Source organism: Bactrocera tryoni, unplaced genomic scaffold (assembly GCF_016617805.1).
Source record: "Bactrocera tryoni isolate S06 unplaced genomic scaffold, CSIRO_BtryS06_freeze2 scaffold_25, whole genome shotgun sequence".
Lineage (NCBI taxonomy): Eukaryota > Metazoa > Arthropoda > Insecta > Diptera > Tephritidae > Bactrocera > Bactrocera tryoni.
The window spans coordinates 3,910,018-3,919,407 of record NW_024395977.1 but is presented as its reverse complement, the minus strand read 5'-3'; positions in this window follow the sequence as shown (position 1 = coordinate 3,919,407).

The following is a 9,390-nucleotide window of genomic DNA, read 5'->3' as shown; positions in this document are numbered from 1 at the left end:
TGGATTTATTGTTGCGAAGAAAGGGATGAAGAAAAAGCCTGAAAGGTTAATGACATTCTCAATTATAAAACACCTAGCACTCTTCGTGGTTTACGAGCATTTTTGGGGCTATCTGGTTACTATAGGAAGTTATACCTCTATAGTAAAATCAATCAAAAAATGTTACAATTAAGTTGGATAACGACGCGTTGATGGCTTTCGAAAAAGAGTTACAATAATTATACTCTCGCAACAATGTTGCTAAGGAGAGTATTATAGTTTTGTTCACATAACGGTTGTTTGTAAGTCCTAAAACTAAAAGAGTCAGATATAGGGTTATAGATACCAAAGTGATCAGGGTGACGAGTAGAGTCGAAATCCGGATGTCTGTCTGTCCGTCTGTCCGTCCGTCTGTCCGTCCGTCTATCCGTCCGTCTGTCCGTCCGTCCGTCCGTGCAAGCTGTAACTTGAGTAAAAATTGAGATATCATGATGAAACTTGGTACACGTATTCCTATATATACGCCCTTTCCTAATGCGATCCTTTGTGCCAAATTTCCCTTTAATATCTTTATTTATGGCTTAGTTATGACACTTTATAAGTTTTCGGTTTCCGCCATTTTGTGGGCGTGGCAGTGTGCCGATTTTGCCCATCTTCGAACTTAACTTTCTTACGAAGCCAAGGAATACGTGTAACAAGTTTCATCATGATATCTCAATTTTTACTCAAGTTACAGCTTGCACGGACGGACGGACGGACGAACGGACAGACGAGACATCCGGATTTCGACTCTACTCGTCACCCTGATCACTTTGGTATATATAACCCTATATCTGACTCTTTTAGTTTTAGGACTTACAAACAACCGTTATGTGAACAAAACTATAATACTCTCCTTAGCAACATTGTTGCGAGAGTATAAAAACGGATGCCACATGTGTGAGACAACTATTCAACAATAATAAGGCGACAATGCAAAACTACCTACTACAAGTATAACCTTGATCCGTTTATCAAAGTTGAAGAAGTAATATCATCGGTTACAATATCCGTCATTTATTTAGTGACATTCGCGGGAGAAGTTTGTAATAATGGTGCACTTTTTTCAACAAAAAAGTGAAGGCAACGCTGCGACCTGGGATTCCTTGAACACAGTTTGTTAACTTGACCGAACATTTGGAAATTTGTAGCCTACCTTATTTGCGTAAAATTAAATTGAGGAACCTTGGACACAGTTCTAATTTGGACTTCAATAAAAGCACATAGTGCTGATTAAATAATTTGTATTTGAATAAAAGCACATAGTGCGGAGTAAATAATTTGTACAATTTGGATTTCAATAAAAACACAATAATTTATAATGGTTGCTGTCGACGCATTTGTTGCTGCCCGATTGCTGTTTACTGCTGCTTCTGCTGACTCCGCTTGCTTAATTTCCTTCTCAGCTGATCGCGTCAGAGACCCTATAAAATATATTCTTGTATGGAAAACTTGTACAACTTGTACAACTTTCACATTTGACAAGATATATTCATGAAATTTGGTACACATTTTTTTCTAAGACAATTATGTAATCTCCGAAGAAATTGTTCAGATCGAATTACTATAGCATATAGCTGCAATTCAAACTGAATGATCGGAATCAAATGCTTGCATGGGAAACTTGTTGTTGTGACTTTTTTTATACCCTAAATAGGGTATATTAAGTTTGCCACACAATTTGTAACACCCAGACCCTATAAAGTCGGAGACCCTATAAAGTATATATTTAACCCTTATGTTAGTAACCAACTTTACCGACGTCTTTTAGCAACCGGGTAACGGGGTGGTACGCACAATCTGAGTATTAAAAATTTTGTTTGATTTATTACTACTCGTATATTAATAGTCGGTGACAATTTAAAGAAAAAAATAACAACGTAGAATCGTGAATGACATCTGAAACCTATTTGGGATACCCCAGGTAGTCGGCCGGCTTTTATTGTTCGGAGCCGAGCAGATGACGTTCGAGAGAGAAAGAAAAACTCAATGTTATTAGAGCAAACAGCCAAAAACGTAGACCCGTGGCCCTTGTCAGCTGATACGACCTATACATTCCTAGTGTTATGGGAGCGAATAAGACACGGGAGCAGTTTCTGGATTTCACGAATAGGTTACCATGTGTTCCTACGTTCCTAAAAAAAATAAAGCTGTCATTCTGATATCGACAATGCATTCAGATATATCAGTTGGTGATGACGCTAAACAAAAACCGGAAATAATAAATTTTTATAATAAATATAAAGCTGCAGTTGAAACAATGGACCAAATGGTGCGGAGATACACCAGTCAACGACGATCTTCGAGATGGCCAATGACAATATTTTTCAACATGCTAAATACTTCTTCACTTGCGGCATATATAATTTTTTATGAAAATAATAAAATAATTGTCAAAAAAACGACAGAATGTCGTCAATTTATTCGTAAACTAAGGGAAGAACTAGCATTGCCGATGATTGAACATCGCACGGCGAATCCACAAGTAAAGCGCCACTTCTCCACAAAGATTGCCGTTGAAAGTGTATTAGGCCATACACTGACAGAAACAGTCGCGATAAGTCCTGGTTCAGAGACTCCAAAAGATAAAACCGGAAGGAAAAAAGTAACAGGATCTTGTCATGTCTGCATTGCTTTGCCAATAAGAAGACGGCGAAAGACACGGAAGGCCTGTGCCAATTGTCACCAACCTGTTTGTGACGAGCACTCAGTTAATCGTGTACAATGTGTTCAATGTCATTAATTATAAAAAAGTGTAATATATCTTTATTTTTTTTAATTAAATTTAGTTGCATGCATTAATAGAAATTATATCCAATTTATTTGCTATGCTTTCCACTGTGGGTATCCGGGTACCCGGTAGCTAATACGGCGATGGCTAGAGTTTAAGCTTATTTAAAGAAAAATAAACAAGTAAGGAAGGGCTAAGTTCGGGTGTCACCGAACATTTTGTACTCTCGCATGATAAAGTGATAATCGAGATTTCATTATACGTCATTTACATATTTTTCAAATACCGTATTTTTGTAAACTTTTATTCCGCTATCATCATTGGTTCCTAATGTACTATATATTATACAGAGAAGGCATCAGATGGAATTCAAAATAGCGTTATATTGGAAGAAGGCGTGGTTGTGAACCGATTTCACCTATATTTCGTACATGTCATCAGGGTGTTAAGAAAATATTATATACCGAATTTCATTGAAATCGGTTTAGTAGTTCCTGAGATATGGTTTTTGGTCCATAAGTGGGCGAGGCCACGCCCACTTTCAATTTTTCAAAAAAGCCTGGGTGCAGCTTCCTTCTGCAATTTCTTCCGTACAATTTAGTGTTTCTGACGTTTTTTGTTAGTCCGTTAACGCACTTTTAGTGATTTTCAACATAACCTTTGTATGGGAAGTGGGCGTGGTTATTATCCGATTTCTTCCATTTTTAAACTGTTTATGGAAATGCCTGAAGGAAACGGCTCTGTAGAGTTTGGTTGACATAGCTATAGTAGTTTCTGAGATATATACAAAAAACTTAGTAGGGGGCGGGGGCCACCCCACTTTTCCAAAAAAAAAAAAAATTACGTCCACATGTGCCCCTCCTTAATGCGATCCTTTGTGCCAAAATTTCACTTTAATATCTTTATTTATGGCTTAGTTATGACACTTTATAGGTTTTCGGTTTTCGCCATTTTGTGGGCGTGGCAGTTGGCCGATTTTGCCCATCTTCGAACTTAACCTTCTTATGGAGCCAACAAATACGTGTACCAAGTTTCAGCATGATATCTCAATTTTTACTCAAGTTACAGCTTGCACGGACGGACGGACAGACGGACGGACAGACGGACGGACGGACAGACAGACATCCGGATTTCAACTCTACTCGTCACCCTGATCACTTTGGTATATATAACCCCATATCTGACTCTTTTAGTTTTAGGACTTACAAACAACCGTTATGTGAACAAAACTATAATACTCTCCTTAGCAACTTTGTTGCGAGAGTATAAAAATAAATCAATTAAATGAACTCACACATAACTTTCTTTTAAGTTAAAAAACGACGATTTGAGAGCTTAAAATGAAATATTGAATTTTTTTTAAGCTATTCACACAAATACACCGACGTGGGTACCCGGGTACCCGGTTACTAACATAAGGGTTAAATGATCAATTTGTAGAGTTGAGTCAATTTAGCCATGTCCGCCTGTCTGTATATATATGAACTAGTCCCTCAGTTTTTAAGATATCGTTTTGAAATTTTGAAATGTCATTTTCTTTTCAAGAAGCTGCTCATTTGTCGGAACTGCCGATACCGGACCACTATAACATATAGCTGCCATACAAACAGAACGATCGGAATCAAGTTGTTGGATGGAAAACTTTTGCATTTGACAATATATATTCACGAAATTTTGGTATAGATTACTTTATAAGGCAACAATGTAATCTCCGAAGAAATTGTTCAGATCCGTTAACTATAGCATATAGCTGCCATACAAACTGAATGATCGGAATCAAATGCGTGCATGGGAAACTTTCGCATTTGATGTGGTATCTTCACGAAACTTGACATGGATTACTGTTTAAGGTAATAATATTATCTCCGAAAAAGTTGTTCAGATCGGATTACTATAGCATATAACTTCCATACAAACTAAATGATCGAAATCAAATGTTTGCATGGGAAACTTTCTCATTTAACGATATATCTTCACGAAATTTGGTATGAGTTATTGTTCATAAAAATAATGTAACCTCTTCTGCTCTGTGTTTTTATAAAGCAAACTGTATATACATATATATGTACATATATATGAAATATATGTAATAATATATATTAATTTTTCATAATATATAATAATTTTTTTTCCATTAAGTTTATGTTAATAATAAATCTTCTTTAAATTTTTAAATAACTGTAAACGTCTAAAAGATCCACTTTTTCTTTTAAATAACCTTATAAAATAACCTGGCTAAAAAGACCTAGTAAAAGGTTTTCCTCTGTATGAAAACCACTGGCCGGTTACGTGTTTAGATTTACTTAAACACATAGTTACTAAACAAAATGGACCTGTGAACGGCATATTGGCTTCGGTGCAGCCGAAGTTTACGATTTTTATACTCTCGCAACAATGTTGCTAAGGAGAGTATTATAGTTTTGTTCACATAACGGTTGTTTGCAAGTCCTAAAACTAAAAGAGTCAGATATAGGGTTATACATACCAAAGTGATCAGGGTGACGAGTAGAGTTGAAATCCGGATGTCTGTCTGTCCGTCCGTGCAAGCTTTAACTTGAGTAAAAATTGAGATATTATGATGAAACTTGGTACACGTATTGCTTGGCTCCATAAGAAGGTTAAGTTCGAAGATGGGCAAAATCGGCCCACTGCCACGCCCACAAAATGGCGGAAACCGAAAACCTATAAAGTGTCATAACTAAGCCATAAATAAAGATATTAAAGTGAAATTTGGCACAAAGGATCGCATTAAGGAGGGGCATATTTGGACTACTATAGCTATGTCAACCAAACTCTACAGAGTCGTTATCTTCAGGCATTTCCATATACAGATGCCATTACGCATTTCAGAAACAGCATTTTCCCTATTTTTCAACTCTCCCCGGATCCCTATAATTTTTCTATCCCGATTTTGGCAAATTGACAGATTTTGCTCAAACGTGTTTTCTTCAAAAACTAGGATATTTGAAGTGCGACTAAGTGCGCCCAAATGAAGCATTCTGTTCCCGTTACGATGTTCGAGAACATATTGAACAAGTGCCCATCTGGCTATCCTCAGATTTATTTCCTTCTTATTTAAAGTGTGAGTGTATTGCAATCAGTGATTATCTTAAACTTTGATCCTTGCAGATATACCCTAAATCTCCGAAGTGCATAAATAATTGCAAGTGTTTTCAGCTCAAAGCTGTGGTATTTAGATTCGGGCTCGCTTGTATGTTTCGAAAAATAAAAGACTGGTTGAAATTTGTCGTCGTTTTTTTGTTGTAATAATATTGCACCAAATTCCTTTGAGCTTGCATCGTAATGCAGCTCTGTATCATCGCTTGAATCGTAAATCGCTAAGATAGAAGACCCAATTCATTTATTTTTAAGTTTCTCAAAAGACTGTAACTCATCTTCTCCAAATGTAAATTTAACGTTTTTTTTAGTTTGTATAGAGGCTGAGCTTCTCGTGAAAAATTCTTAACGAATCTTCGAAAGTATGAACATAAGCCCAAAAAACTATGTACAGATTTTGTGTTTCTGGGCATAGGAAAGTTCACTATAACTTCTACATTCTTTTTATTCGATCGAATACCTTTACTCGAAACGTTATACCCTAAATAGCGTATTTCTGCCTCCATAAAATGGAATTTGTCTAATCTCAATTCTAATTTGTTTTGTACTAACTTGTCTAAAACTTTCTGTAAAATGTACTATAGCTATCGCGATATCGTCTAAATAAATAGCAAGTTTCTCTGCTCGAATTAGATCATCGAAAACAGTGCTAAAAACCGCTGAAAAGTTGAAGGGGCATTTTTCAGACCGAAATGCATTTTCAAAAACTCGTACTGTCGCAAAAGAAGTGTATTTAATCGATTCTTCAACCATGTCTACGTGGTAGAACGCATTAAGTCATCTAAAACAACCTTAACTTTTTGTTTTTCACTGTATGACAGTCTTCTCGGAGGGCAATTAAAGGTTTTTCTGTACTCAGCAATAGCTTCATCTCACATCTATTTTTGGCGTATCGAGACGCTCACAACACATATAATAATCTTGAAATATTTGCACAAACTTTTTTTGTTTTGCATATACACTTATTTTATCGTTTTTTGTATAAACATTAGGATTTTTTGCTTAAATTTTCATTACTTCAGTGCAATTCACAGAAAATTTGGTATTATTAAGTTCAGTTTTCATTGATCTATTACACTCTTCATCAAATGTATTATTTCCGACTTTGAAATTCAAATCTTCCATATTAGATTCTAATTTTAAATTATATTTACTTAAAAAGTGTCTTCTTAAAATAATTGGATAAGTCATCGTTTCATTTGTTTCAACTAACATTGTTAATTCAATACTTATGTTTATTTCACCATATTTTAAGAGTACATTATTTTTTCCGTTTATTAATACATCTGATATGAACTGTTGGCGAACAAAACTAGTATGGCTTCCCGTATCCATTAGCGATTGTAATAAAGTTTTTAACTAAATTTGGAATTAATAAATAAATAATTTAAAAACCTTACAAAATCATCGTCTTCCGTCAATGCTTTACAGTGCGGCTCTTCCTTTGAGAACAATTTCTGTACATATGTACATGACAAGCACCATGCTCTCGTTTGGGGTTTCGGCATACATTTGCTAAAAGTCCAAGGAGTTACAATTGAAGCATCTCGCGACTTCCGCTGCCTGTTGTCCATTACTCGACTACACATGTCGATTAACTGCTGTCATTTTCTTTGGTATATACCATGGCAATTGAATATTTCGAAATGCTTCTGACAATTCATATTTGTTATTCATTTTAGCTTGCGAATGTAAAGTGTTATCCGGAATACCCTCAATGAGATATTCAACCAGATCATCTTCTCCAATAAGAATTTTACATACTTGCCAGAATCAACTTTTCATGGAAATATTCTCGAAACGATTCGGCAGTCAACCACTGCCTGGTTTCAAAATTTTTATTTAGCATCAAATTGTTGTTTTTTCTTCAAAGAGAGAGCTCATTTCCATTAAAAACTTATCAATAAGCATTGCAATCAAATCACAAAAATTTAGCGCATTACCTTTTAATTTATTTGCAATTAGCGCTCTTATGTTGTTATCATCAAGTTGGTAAACACTCTGAATATTTTTTAGTTGTGCTTGCCATAATTTAAAGCATTCACCACTACCAGGAAAGTCAGAAATATGCTCGTTCACATCGGCGAACTTTTTGCTTGTTGGAAATGTTTCTTGTTTCATCATCACTATTTCTCAACTGTTCTTTTTCACTCTTTAGAAGTTCGTTTTCCATTTGCTTTAGTTCTCATTCACGCTTCAACCATTGTTAAATTCACCACACTTGTCGGTAATGTTTGTACTGCTCCTTCGTTGATTTCCTCAGGAATCGTGACTTGTGCATAGTCAGCGTCAGCGTCAACCGTCGAATTTCGACGAAGCCCCTCAGAAATTTGTTGTAGGCGAACAATTAGTTCGGCTTTATTACTTGTTGTTTTATGCCCGAGCAAACGCAAACTAAACCAATGCTCACTTGGCAACATTTTGGGTACAATACATTATATTGGACGTTCTTTAAATGATTACGCACTCGTTTTACTTTGTCCACAATATGGTCGCATATGTTGCTGCCACTCTATTTTATTTATAATTAGATACATAATGAATTTACAGACTCATAATATTGCCAGAATATATAATTTACATATTTATAAAGCTGCCACACTTATAATTTTTATTTATAGTTAAAAAACTTTATATTGATGCATGTGCGTTCATATATACATACATGTATATACCTTTCTCTTCTTTATTGCCGTCGGCACCGCTGATAGGGCTATAGCCGAGTTTACAACAGAGTGGAGGCATTCCTCTCACTCTGTTTCCCCCGGCGAGTACTGCGTCGAATACTTTCAGAGCTGGAGCGTTTTCATCCATTCGGACGATATGACCAAGCCAGCGTAGCCACTGTCTTTTTATTCGCTCCGCTATGTCAATGTCGTCACTTGTATAACTCGTACAGCTCACAGTTCCATCGAATGCGATATTTGTCGACTAGACATTCGTTTTTTTTTACCCATCCTAGTGAGTATACAATAGGGTGGGTCGATTCCGGACTTTTTTTGATTCGGGATTTCTTATAGTGCGGGAAAGTTGCCTTAGTACTTCCTGATTCCAATGCAACTTTTTGTTTTGAGAACGGATTGCATCTTCAACCCCAACTCCGGCCTTGAAATTTCGGAAATTCGCCTAAAATCGTGAAGTTGTCTACCTAGCGCCTGAAATACGCATCTCATGGCAAAATGTAGAAAACAAAAGTTATTTGTTACGTCATTTGCTACCGAAATGGTACTGATCATGGCCGTAGGACGAACCGTTCCCGAGATACGAGCGAAAATGCGCCGCGCCACAGCGCAAGGTGAAAATGGTTGCAGCTCTCAGCTAACCTGTATTGGTCACCCAAGCCTAACCCAACCAACCAGCCATATGACAGGCTTGTTTTAGTCTGAATCTGTGTCAAATTTATTGATAAAATCAGATTTTGTACTAAACTTTGGCACTTGTTGCCTATATTTCAGTATAGAGCGTATAAAACGATCACGAGATTGGGGGCCAATAACTTTAGAAGATGCCTCTGTCACCAGTTT